The sequence below is a fragment of the Condylostylus longicornis genome, unplaced genomic scaffold (assembly GCF_029603195.1).
Source record: "Condylostylus longicornis isolate FDR11 unplaced genomic scaffold, ASM2960319v2 ptg000022l, whole genome shotgun sequence".
NCBI classification, from domain to species: domain Eukaryota; kingdom Metazoa; phylum Arthropoda; class Insecta; order Diptera; family Dolichopodidae; genus Condylostylus; species Condylostylus longicornis.
Window position 1 is genome coordinate 924,834 of NW_026577991.1, and position 13,279 is coordinate 938,112.

A 13,279-nucleotide genomic window follows, 5' to 3' on the forward strand; every position below is an offset into this window, starting at 1 on the left:
AATAAATTTCACCAAAATCATTATAAATTTTACTATAATGTTTTTTTGAAATAAAAGAAAAAAATATTAAATTTTTTTATATATTTTTTTTTTCAAATCAAACGAAAAGAAATTTACAAATAATTGTTTTTTTCCTCATTTCCTTTTGATTTTTTTTGAAAAGAAAAAGTTTATGTACAGGTTAACAAATCTCTGAAGTTTACCGAAACCTTTCATCATGTACACGTCATATAAAATTTACATAAGTACATACAATATTTAAAAATATAGTTTACATAGAAAATTCTTTTTAATAATTAATTTATAATGAAAAAAATAATATATTTGAATTTATACTATAATATGCATGTGATATGGTAGGCTTTGTATATATAAACATATATATTATATATATAAATGAACGTGTGCATGTGCATGTACATTAGACAAATATTTCATATTTTTGAATGAAGCGTGGCTGCAATTAAGACATTTTCATTTCAAATTGTTAATCATCATATTTTATGTTGTCTTATTTTGATATGATATGGGTATAACATAATGGGTGATTTTTTATACATTATAAAATTATAAATTTGAACAGTTGTCAAAATTCTTTGTAAAGGTTATTTTTATGATTACATTTCCAATAGTTCGTTTAAATAGTTGAATTCGACCGACTTTTTGTACAATTTGACTGGAATGTTGTTAACTGCACGTTCAATTTGGTTTTTTACAACTGTAATCAGTGACGGACGATATAAATAAAAAATTTGAAATTCTTCTAAAGAATATAATTCAAAAGCTTCCAAATGAATAATATTGGCGGCCAATCGGCTGGTAATGAAAAGATATGAATGTATGAATAATTACTGATTAAACACATTCTAAATAATTGGTTAATATTAATAAATTAGAATAATACTTGGTACATGTTCGGGCGCCAATTTCTCATTTGCTGACAAATGGAGCGAATGAAATACCAAAATAATAAATATATGAAAAACAAAACAATAAAAAAATAACCCATTGTAACGTACAAATTATATGTATGTGTATATAAAGAGAAAATAGGTGCAAGTTGTCGTCAACTTTTGAGAAAAAAAAGAAAGGATTCTTGTGTTTTCATTTTCTCATGACTTTTCCACTACAATACGTAAAAATGCATATGTTCATATACCTACATACATATGTATATATACATAATAATATAATATAAATAAAAAATATGAAAATATTAGAAAATACTAACTGAGGTGAACATCAAAGAAAATATTAAAATCATAAAACAATTTTTTTTTGCTTTGTGAAAATTTTACGTATGTGTGTAAGTATGTATGTAGGCTGTTATCGTTTTACATATGTAGGGTGTTTAAGATTTAATGTAGTTTATGGAAAATATGAAAGATAAAATAAAACAAAGGCGTGAGCTAATATAATAAAGCGAAATAAAGAAGATAATCTGGTGTATTTTCAAATTTACTTATTTTGAGAAAAAAATTAATAGAATTTAAATTTCAGTGTAGGGGTTTTTATGTCCTTAATAATGAGGATCGATGACGATAAGTAAAAGTAAAGATAATCAATTTGTGAATTAAAATAGTGGATGATTGGAAGATCTTGGTTGACAATGAGTCGGACTTGAACACATCTTATCTAATAATATTTAATTAATCTACTTGTAACTTTTGGAAGATTTCACAACAGGTTATGATATTCGAGATACATATATCGAATAAAAGAAGCCTAATAAAATATTTGAATTCAATTTTTTTTTATTAAAAATTTTCGGCCCCTAGTTATCTGCAATTTTTTCTCTTTTCTATAAACCAGCTGTTCAAATTACCAAACGTTACAGAATTAGCAACTCCTTCAAAAAAACAATTGATATATAGAGTTTTCAGTCATGTTTTCTTACCCTGTCATTTATGCTTTAATTTTAGCATTTAAACCCTTTAATCATATATTTCAAATAAAATTTAGGCTTTTTACTCTATTTCATTTGGTACAAACTTATATAGCTTACCTAATATTGTATGCAATACTCAAATAAATGTTTGTAAAAAAAATCGTTAAATATTTAATATACATACAAATATAGTTTAATATAAATGTATGTAGCCTTTTTAATAAGATGAAAATTATAATTTTAATATTAATGTATGTATATTTGTATATATTTGTATAAAGAGCAAATAAGATGTCAAAAAATCGGAATCTTTTGCTTTGTTCTATAAAGAAAAGAAATACAAGTGATTTTTGTTTGCCGAAAGTTCAATGTACTTGTTGTTTACATTATAGTCAAAGTTTTCAGTTTCCTTTATCATTTCGAATTTAGAATATACTTTGTAGTTAGTCCTAGTTTCGTTTTTTTATATATGTGTTTATGTTTGACTATAGAAGATTTATTATATAAGGTTAAGTTAACTTAAAATTCCATTCAATAACTTTAATAATTGTGTATGGGTTTGTGTATCACAAAAAAGTGTTAAATATATATAGTACATAGTTGAAAGCAGAAGAAGATTGAGAGTTTTAGACAAGTAAAAGATTTTTATTTAGAATAAACTAATCAAAATTATCACAGACTGAACAGCTGATTTGATTTAGAGCTATAGATAAATTAGAGCTAACTACTTAGATAATAATATGATACTATTAATCACCCATTTTTAAAGTGAGTAGAGCTTCTGTGATTCAGAGCTCCGAAACCTGTGAGATATGATGGCATTTTCTTCGTCACCATGAAAAATAAATGTCTGCAAGAACACATCAAAAACACAGGAACTATTACACTTTAATTTTATTTTTATAGTCTTTCTTAACTCTTCACCGAACTTATTCAGGTCAATTTCGCAACATAAGAGCGGCTCTATAATCCGGTTGTTGGCTTTATTAACAATGCTCTTTCATTTGCACGTTAGTTGCGCTGTATTGCCTCATAATATTTAATTCTAAATTTGTCATTGCAAACGTTGATATTAAATTTATATTTTACGGGAAATGATACAAACAAAATTCTGGTGGGAGACTTTCGTGAAATAATGAAATAAAGATGAAGAAAAAGAATAGAAGTTTTTAGTGTTTTCACTCTAGCGCTATTTAATATAAAATTATTCTAAATTCATTTAATAAAATATGTTATTAACTTTCATTAAATTTAATATATCCTGCGGCGACTGATATTTCTATTGAAATCCTTATGTATACATGTGCATTTATACACTTCTATATACCCTTGTATGAAACCAGAATCACTTTCATTTTTTATAGTAAAGTTTTAAAGTTATCTTAAAAATTTCCGTATATTTTCACATATACAATGATATGGTGGCTTATACAATTGCATATTAACACATAAAAAATAATTTTTATATTTCTATATTATTATTATTTTCCCTTTCTGTTTTTGTTTTCTCAACTATTAAATTTAAACAAAAGGACGACATCCGTTACAATTGCTTTACAAAAATGTTTTTATATACAAAAACTTCCATTTTTTTTCTTCTGTTTTTTTATTTAATTGTGTAAAACAAGGTAAATTGTAGGTAAGGTAAAACAAAAAATTTATGTAGTGTATCCTGTTAAGTGATATATTTTTCATAAAAAACTTATATTAAATTACATGCTTATGTTATATGTGAAATGTACAAAAATAATATCTGTAATTGTGCATATGTAACTTCAATATAAAGTATAAAGGTGCTCTGTTATAAAATATTATACATACATATAAATGTATAACATCATTTTAAGTGGATTGTTTAATCCTTTGAATGAAAATAAAAAGCCAAACGAAGAAGAGAAGAAGAATGAAACACAACACAAAAAAAGCAAAGAATAAATAAAAGGACGAAAAAATTATTAAAGCAAAAAGGAAGCGAAAGAAGAGTTTAGGGTTTACATTAATGTACAGAGTGTTTAATTCGATTAAGAGGAATCTTGATAATAGGGTAAAAAATAGCGATTTAGCACCGGGAAGGGGTAACGGTGAAAGTGCCCTGGAGTGACGGAAGTTTTTCCACTTACACTGATAATTCATACATCTAGTAGAACTGGATTATTCTGTAAGAAGATGGGATTGGAAATGAATTGTAAAGCTACATGCAGTACCTCGAATTGGTGGCAAGCTGTTGTTTGTCGGCCAAATACGTGATCATTTCTGTGTTCCTAGTTTTCGTATTTTCAAGTCAGACCCGGTATAGGAGTGCAGAGCGGCCTTTCGAAGATTATTCAGGTTGACTCTATGTAGGGTACGGGCACAACAATGTTAGAAAAAACAGAAGGCTAAGGCTGAAATCTTAGAGATGGATTGCTCGATTCTTATATCATTGGGAAGGGAAAAGCAAAAACATAGTCCATTATTTTTTGTTAGTTCATTCTGTCTAAGATACAACAGCATAAATTTCAAATTAACATACACATTTACGAACATTAGTTCAAAAGTTCGACAACAACACTGTAAAATGTCAGTTATTGAAATGATATTGATGATTATATAATAATCATAATGATGATGTCATTGATACTGATATTATCAACAATTAGTGTCACAAAAGTGGTGGTTAAATGTAAAGCTTGTCTTTTAGCTTCTATACTGTTATGGTATTTTCTTTTTTTTCATATTAATGATTTTGTTTTCCGTATGTTTTTCTAATATATGAAAGAAGCTTAAAGAAAACACAGCAAAAGAAAGGATAAAGAAAAATAAAGAGAAAAAAAATAATAAAGAAAGCAAATTAAAAAAAAAGAGCACAAGAAAAGAACGTTAACAGCAATAACCAAAACAACAACAGTACAATAACGGCAACATCAAGAGACTAATATATAGTAAGTTGGTGAACGCTTCAAAGAGAGGGTTAGTTTTTTGTTGTTCTTTTTTTTTGTTTTTTATTTTATTAAAGTACATTTTTATGAGGAGTGTATTTATTGTATACATACATTTTTATATGGTAAATGAAAGGATGTATGTAGAGTACTGTTAAAAGATGAAAGTTAAAAGAAGAAAAGGATCTTATAACAATTAACATTTGAATATATTAAATATACAAACATATTATTATGTATGCATGTGTATAAAAAATATTAAAAAAATTCAAACGGTTTAATATTTCTAAAATACATTTAAACAAACATAATATAATTTTAGTTTATAGCCAAAGAAAAGCTTCACCTTTTAAGATTTTGAGTTTCTCTTGTATATGTAAGGGGTTTAAGTATTTAAGAATTAAATAGAATTATTAAATATCATCAAAGCGGTTTGTATGATTGTGTTTTTAAGATTTTCTCTTTTTGTTTTAAATATTTAGGATGCAATATTAACCTTTATTTTTTCCGACAAAACAAAAAAATTATAAAAATATCAATTACAATAAATTTCTTTGGGTCAACAAACAAAAGAATAAAATTTTTTTTGAACATAAAAATAGAAAAACTTAAAAGAGAAGTAGTTTTCTTTTAATTTTTCAAAATTCATAGCTAATTATAAACTAAATATTTAAAGTCAAAATTAAAAGAAAAGATTTTAATTGCATATATTTAAAATACTATAAGAAATCCTAACACATGTTACACTGTAAGAAATAATTTTAACATTATACTAAGAGAAGCTAATAATTTCCGAAAATTTTAAGAATTTAAAATTAGTTTCTTGTTATTTTCACGCGTATTGTATTGTATTATTAAATATAGTAGAAAATATTAGAGACAAATACATAATTTACTGAACTTCCACGAGAAATTTAAAATTCAAGTTGGTTAAATTGCAATTTAGAGTTTACATGTAATTTGATGTCACCATTATGAGCATCTTACGACATTTAAAATGTACTAGTTAACTTAATACACTTTTATACACTTTTATTTTGAATTTGGTGTTCGTACAAGACACTATAAAAGTTAAAGAAGAGTCAGAATCTTATAGTATTTCTTTCGTGCTAAGGAACATAGACTAGTAAATAGCACTAACATTTTTATTTTTTTTTTTGTTTTTGGTCAATGGTAAAATTCCCTTTTCCTCAAAAAGGCAATTATTTTTAATAGTATAAAATAATTCATAAAATAATTAATTACCTACTAATACACTAGCTGTTTTATACTACAGTTTCACAATAGTAATACAATTAATTTTAACCTTATATATGTATATACCATTTTAGTGATATTTAAAAGAGTTAATTTTATAAAAAATGGTAGAAAATTTCATATGTGAATATTGTTAAAAAAGAATTTTCCATATAGACATAATGGCGGCAACAACATTTTAAACTCATTTTTTCTCAGTTATTTTCTCTATTAATAGATAACGTGTCTTTTATGGATTTTGCTTACGTTTCTCTTATATTCTGCTTGTCTTTTTGTTTTTCTATATTATAACGGTCTATATACTATTTATAGGTATAACCATGTAAAAGAAAAGTAAAACTTATGTGCCGTATATATACGAAAACTGTTATACTCGGATTTGTTATCTTTTAAAGTGAAAGTGAATGGGGTTATGATAACAAAAAACACAATCATAATAAAAAAAGAAAACACTAAATTGAATGAAAGGAGGAAGAATGAAAATTTTTGTGACTTATAAGTTAGACAAGGAAGTTTTCCAAAAAAAAAAAAAAAAAAAAAAAAAAGAAAATTATTTTCGACAAATTTTCAACAAGTTTTAGTTTTTTTTTCTATTAATCTACATGTAAGTGTGTTTGGTTGTTATTGAACATTATAGTGTTCCTTTCGTGCTTTCCTTTTTTTCTCGAAATCTGTCTATATCAATTTGCCATACCACCACCGTACAACTTAAAACATATTTTTTTCTTCCTTTATTGTACATTTTCATACCATTTTAAGTTGTCTGTTGCTCTTTCATGTAGAAAATTTCAATTTAACCAGATTTTTAGCACAAGTATAAAGTAGCAGAGCAAAAGAAAAACCGAAAAAAAAAAATTTCGTTTATATTCGTTCATTCATTTTGTTGCGAACGCGATACGAAAAAAAAAATTTAAGAAACCATCAAAATTCAATTTATGTTATACGAGTATAAATGAATGTTTGTGTGTGTATATAAGATTTTCCGAGAACATATAAATAAAAAATGTTGTTCAATATTCGATGCTGTTGTTGTTGCTGTTGTTGTACAACAACACCATGTTGTCAACTTGTTAATTGAATTTGAAAAAATATTCTTTTTTGAACCAATCATGTTAAAATGTGCGGTGTACATAATGTATATATATGGCGATAAGGACGACTGATTTAAAAAAAAAATCTGATTTGATGGATGTGGATTTTCTTCAGATTTATTTTGATTTAGTTTTATTATTTTGTATATGTGCAAGCAGAAGATGAGAAAAATTGGCAAAGAACATGAATTTTAAAAATTTTTTTATATTATTGTGTGATATTTATCATAAAATAATTAACTTGTGTAGAGTGCTAACTAGTAAATCAAGTTTACTTCTAAGGTTGTGAGAACTTACAGCATCTTACAAAGGCAAATTTACTTAAAAACAGCCATTTAATAAGTAAATTGCAAGCTCTTGCCAGAAGAAATAATAAAATCTTTCTAGAATGTAAGCTGTATGCATTTGAATTGGGCATTTCACGTTCCATTCTGACTTATCGTGTTGGTAATTGCTGAAAATCTGTGAAAGAAGTAGCGCTCTGACGCCCTGTTATATAAAAAAAAATGAAACTATGTTTTAAAGAATGAATTCCGATATTTGGGCGTCAAACAAATTTCGCCCAAGTGTCGATCGAGTTAAGTTTTTACCATTAGTGTTTTGTTTTGGAGAATTTTACTTATACTTGATTAGACAATTTTAAAGTTTTACGACATATAGAGTTAATTGCTGTATTACTGAATTATGTAAAACAAGTTAACAAAGCTCAATATATGAGAGCGGGTTTCGAGCGGGTATTGTAGGGGCATACTCCGCGGTACAATGTGTACAATGGACACAAGAGATCGTTATATGTGTTTTTGGTGCGCACTGTTATCCCGACCACAGAGTAATTGATCAATGCAGCCACCAAGAGTTATCGTTCCACCAGTGTTAAGTTTTTTAAGATTCGATTCAGGTACATCAGACAAAGCCAATGAGCTACAGTAGCTCCTCATCCCACATGTCATAGGGCATAAAAGAAACCATCACCACCGAGCTTTATATTACATAAAGAATAAATCATGAAACCATCATTAATCATCACACTCAAAATTTGATACACATTTCATATTTCCACAAATTTGTTAATTAGTCCTTACAGTTATTTCGCAATAAATTTATATTAAGTAATTTATTTCTAATCTTAAACGTTTACATATTCAACACACTTATTAAAACAAAATTTACGTGATATTCTGAAGTTAGAAATTTAACTCTTTATATGCAAATTGTTTTTCACAATATTTTTATCTCATGTCAGAAACACTTTAACATAAACCGAATTTTTATACACACGTTTTTCTCCTCTATACACAAAATCATATATTAAAAATGGATTTTAGGACACTTTTAAAACAGAAAAAAATAAACAAAAATTGTTTATTCCACCCCATTCTTTATCAACAGGTCAACAATAACAAGAAAAATATTAACAACTTAATTCAGTCACATTCAACCGAAAATTGTAAAACATCACGGAAGTCTTTCTCATAAAAACAAAAAAATAGCACCAAAAACAAAGAAAAAAAAACAAAAGCAAAATAAAGAACGAAAAATTTATCTCGATTTTATTTTTTACTCTGCTTCCTTCCTTTCAAATTCTTATTATATAAAACAAACATTTGTGTGAATGTGTTTGTGTGTGTTGAAATATCCTTGAAATGAATGTCTGTTCTACATAAAATTCACTTATATTGTTTGTCTACATACACGTATACATTTTACAATTTTAGATATACCATATATTGTATATAAGAATGTTTTCTCTCAAGGTCAAGATCAAACGACCATCCTTCCTTCCCATAAAGAAAAATAAGAGTTGAACAATATAATGAAAGGGAAAGGAATCCTTAAAATGTGCTTAAATTTCAGACGAGTTTTGAATACATTATTGTGTATTGTTATATTATTTTGATTCATAAGAATCAAAATTTTATTTTGTTGTGTAAGTAAGTGGGCTTGTCAAAAAGTTTACAAACTTTTAAATATCGATTAATGACAATCATTAATTTATATCGCCATTTGGAATTATTTGTCACCATAAAGTGAAAAACGAGCATTTATTTATTTGGAGAGTCACATTTTGAACTATAAAATGGGTGAAGCTATGTATAATAGTTGCAAAATTCGTGCTACATTTAATGTAAAATCATCTCCTTTTGATTATTATTCGATTTTTGCAGCTTACATAATTAGCGAATTAAAAAGAAATTTATAGTAATAATGTAAAGAACGAAAACTGATAATTCAAAAATTAAGCCGAAAATTCTGTCAGAAAAAGTCCGAAATGGCCGCTAAACGGCAATTTTTAAATCCTACGTAATATTGGCATATAACACGTTATTGAAAAAGAGCACTTTCAGCTCAATTTGTACCTTAACTAATATACTCTAACCTTTTTAAAATTCCGGAGTAAGACTCGTAAAATTAAAATCATGAGAATTTGAGATTACCACAGTTCTAAGCCCCGGGAATATTTTTGGGAGAGGAATATATTTACGACTACATATAAATTTATTTTCCGAATTAGAAGAGCTCCTTGATCTAAAATTATTTCACATCACCATCTTGATTCTAAAATTATTTCACATATGTGAGTAGCCTAAAAACCATCCATTTTAAAACACATATTTTATTCGTGATTTCTGTAAACACGGACAACTTTTGAACCGTCCCTTTTTTTCTAAATAACAAAAATGGAAAAAACAAAAAAAAAATAAACAAAACATAAAAAAAGGATAATTCCAAGGCGGAAGAAGAAATTTTTGCTTGTATCTGCACAGAATACAAAAGAATAACAAATTCTTTGAGTTCTTTGAGTAAATCCCTTGTTTTGTTCTACTACACGGAAAATATTTACTACATTTATATGTATATAATATGCTCCTATATAAAATAGAAGAAATCTTGAATTTAACAAAAAAAGGATATTGGCCTTTAACTTTTATTTTTAGCTGCGAGAACAACAATATAAAAAAAGGAGTAATCGTATAACTTAATCAAGAAGGAGAAGGCAATGGAAATTTATTCTTTTCTTTCATATTATGTGAGTATTTTTAGATTTCAAAGTTGTCTGGTGTCTATACTATACGCACTTTTGTTTATTTATTTATTTATATACAATGTATATATAGAACTCTATATGTATTCACAATTCAATAAATGTGAATGTGTGTATAATTGTATAAAATATTCTTAGAATATCCTTGTAGATTGAAAATTTTGCTATCTGTAATATTTTTGTAATAACAAAACAAAATTTTTTTTGTTGTTTTTGTTTTTATAGAAAAAGGGTTTTTGTTTTATTTTTAGTTAAAGAAATTCTCAATAATTCCTTTAAGGATAAGATGAGAAACAAGAGCAAATGAAAAATGCGAGTAGAACATTTTTTCTTCAATGTTTACTTTTATTGTTTTTGACATGACGATGATGATGATTATGAAGATGTTGATGGGTTGGAATGATGTTTGGCATATTTATGTGCGTATATACAGTAACACAAACTTATATATTTTAGTTACAATACATTGTTGCGCTTAATACATTGTCGATTTGATTTTAGAAATTATTTTCGTTAATAATTCTAAAGGATGAGGAATTCTGGGGGTTGATCGTTTTAGGAAATCCTATCATATATTTGATAATATCATAATTAAATTGAGATTTATTTATACTTATGTTGGTTGCGGTTAAGGATAATATAACGGTAATAAATTTGTGTATATATATATAAGTGATTTTTTTTTAAATTTTTAAAAATTGTTATAGAAAATTCATATCACATTATTTTAACAAGATTTTATGAAGACTGGAAGAAATTTCTCTGCGAGAAATATTTGGTGTGATAATATTCCTTTTATATGAATTTGAATTTTATGATTTAATTGGTGAATCAATTAAGGTCCTACAGTTTGTCAATAGATTTTCCTAGCAGAGAATATTTACATAATTTGTTATGTAATATTATATATAAAACAATTTTCATAAGAGTTTCAGACAAAAAGCATTTATTTGTGGCAAAAAATCATCAATTCTTATATGTAAACTACTATTTTTTCGTCTGCAAATGCGATTTTTTTTTGTTATCGTGTACTCATTATTCCTTAAATAATTATTTTTGAATGATTTCCTAAAATTTTGTACATATTATCCGTCTGAGACTCTCAACAATGTTTGTATATTTGAAAATATTGAAATTTAATATATTCGCCTTTCACCTAGTTTCTTCTTTTTCCAAAAAAAATTGGACATTTTATCAAAAATTTCTTGTATAAATGAAAATATTTTTTAAGATATGACTAGACAATTTTTATTAAAATTTCAATATATTTGGAAATTTATCATATAAACTGAAGCACACTGAAGGAAAACGAACACAATCAAATCAATATAACGATATTTAAATCCAAATATAATTACGAAAAAAAAACACCGTGAAAAAACCGAAATTCAAAAAAAAAAAAAGAAAAACAGAATATTAAAACCAAAGTTGCTATTCTACCCTTCTTCGCCTTCTTCCTCTTAATCACTGCCTATATCATATTGAACTGAAATTTAAATGCTATAATCCTTTTGTGTTTGGCATATAAAATATCTGGGATAAATCAGGTCTTCATGAAATAATAATAATAAAAAAAATAATATTTTTATTTCTGATATTAATAAAATGAATGCAAATGAGTCTACAATGTATGTATGTACACAAGTGGTACGTGTATTAAATGTGCACACATAAAATATTTTCGAAAGGAATTCTAATTTTTTTTTTGCCTGATTTCTACGTTTTTTTTCTATAATGTAAATTTAAAATTATTTTTTCTTTTTTTATTTTATTATTGTATTCATAAATGCTCTATTTTTTTTATTCTCTTTATTATTATTTTGGTGAAAAATAATACAATTTGTGTATTAATAATAATATAAAATATTATATTTCATATGGTATATACAGTGAGCCTACTACAAGTACTGAACTAAATTAAAAAGTTTATTGTTAATCTATTAAAGTAAATAATGAATTTATTCTAATGGGAGTGAGTGGAAGTCACAGTGGTATGCCTGTGAGAATTTTGTAGTCGTCTTAAGACGTCTACAGTTATAGTTTTCTGATGTGACGGGGTGTGGAGGATGTTAAACTTGTTCTCTGCGAGTGGCCTGATTTGATACGGAGGAGAAGGTACTTCTTAGCTGAATATTGGTTTGATGGATTTGATTAGGACTGCTGATGGGTGTGTTGTGAAGGAGTGCAGACGAGCCTTCTACTGACCTGGGGTGGCAGCTAGTCGTAATTTTTAGATTTGTCTCCTCTTTCACAATACATTAAAAAAAAAAGATGTACAAGACCATTGAATATTTAAAGAAAACTTTAAATAAACTTTGACTTCCAAAATATAGTAACACGGTATTAATATACCAATTCAGGTTATGAGTGTTAATTGCTGAATTGCGTATTAATACCGTACTACAGCATTTTGGAAGGCAAGGATTTATTATGACTCACTGTACGTTTATGTTTGCATAAATGTAGGTAAATGAGAAAAAATAAAACAAGAAATGAGATTTTTTTTATTTGTTTAAATTTCGTACCCCCTTAAAAATATTATTTTTCATTAAAAATATCTTTGTTGTACGTATATACATAAATACATACGTTTATTGTACGCTATTTACGTATATATTTATATATTAAGTATTTATGTAAATTTTTTATATTATTATAAAATATTTTTTTTTAAAAAGAAAAAAAAATATGACAAGTGAATTGATTGCATATTTTCTGAAATAATATTTTTTACAGAGTGTTTAAATTATTAGAAATTTGAATTAGATATGGAAAATTTGTTTGTGTTCTGATCTATTTTCACACATTCATAAATTCCAGGCGTTTCGTTTCAATGACATTATACTTCATTATAAGTTAATTATTATTATTAAACAATAATTTTGTTAATTTTGTCATAATTTTTTCGTATTTAGAAGGGCAGAACACAAACATTAATGCATGTTTAGTCTTACTTGGATTTGTTCAGTAATTTAAATTATTCTATATTGGTAAATAAGCCAAGCTGACAATAGTCTGCACTTAGATAGACACGTTCTATGAATAATTATTTAATATGGACCCCTAAAAGTATGCAAAACAA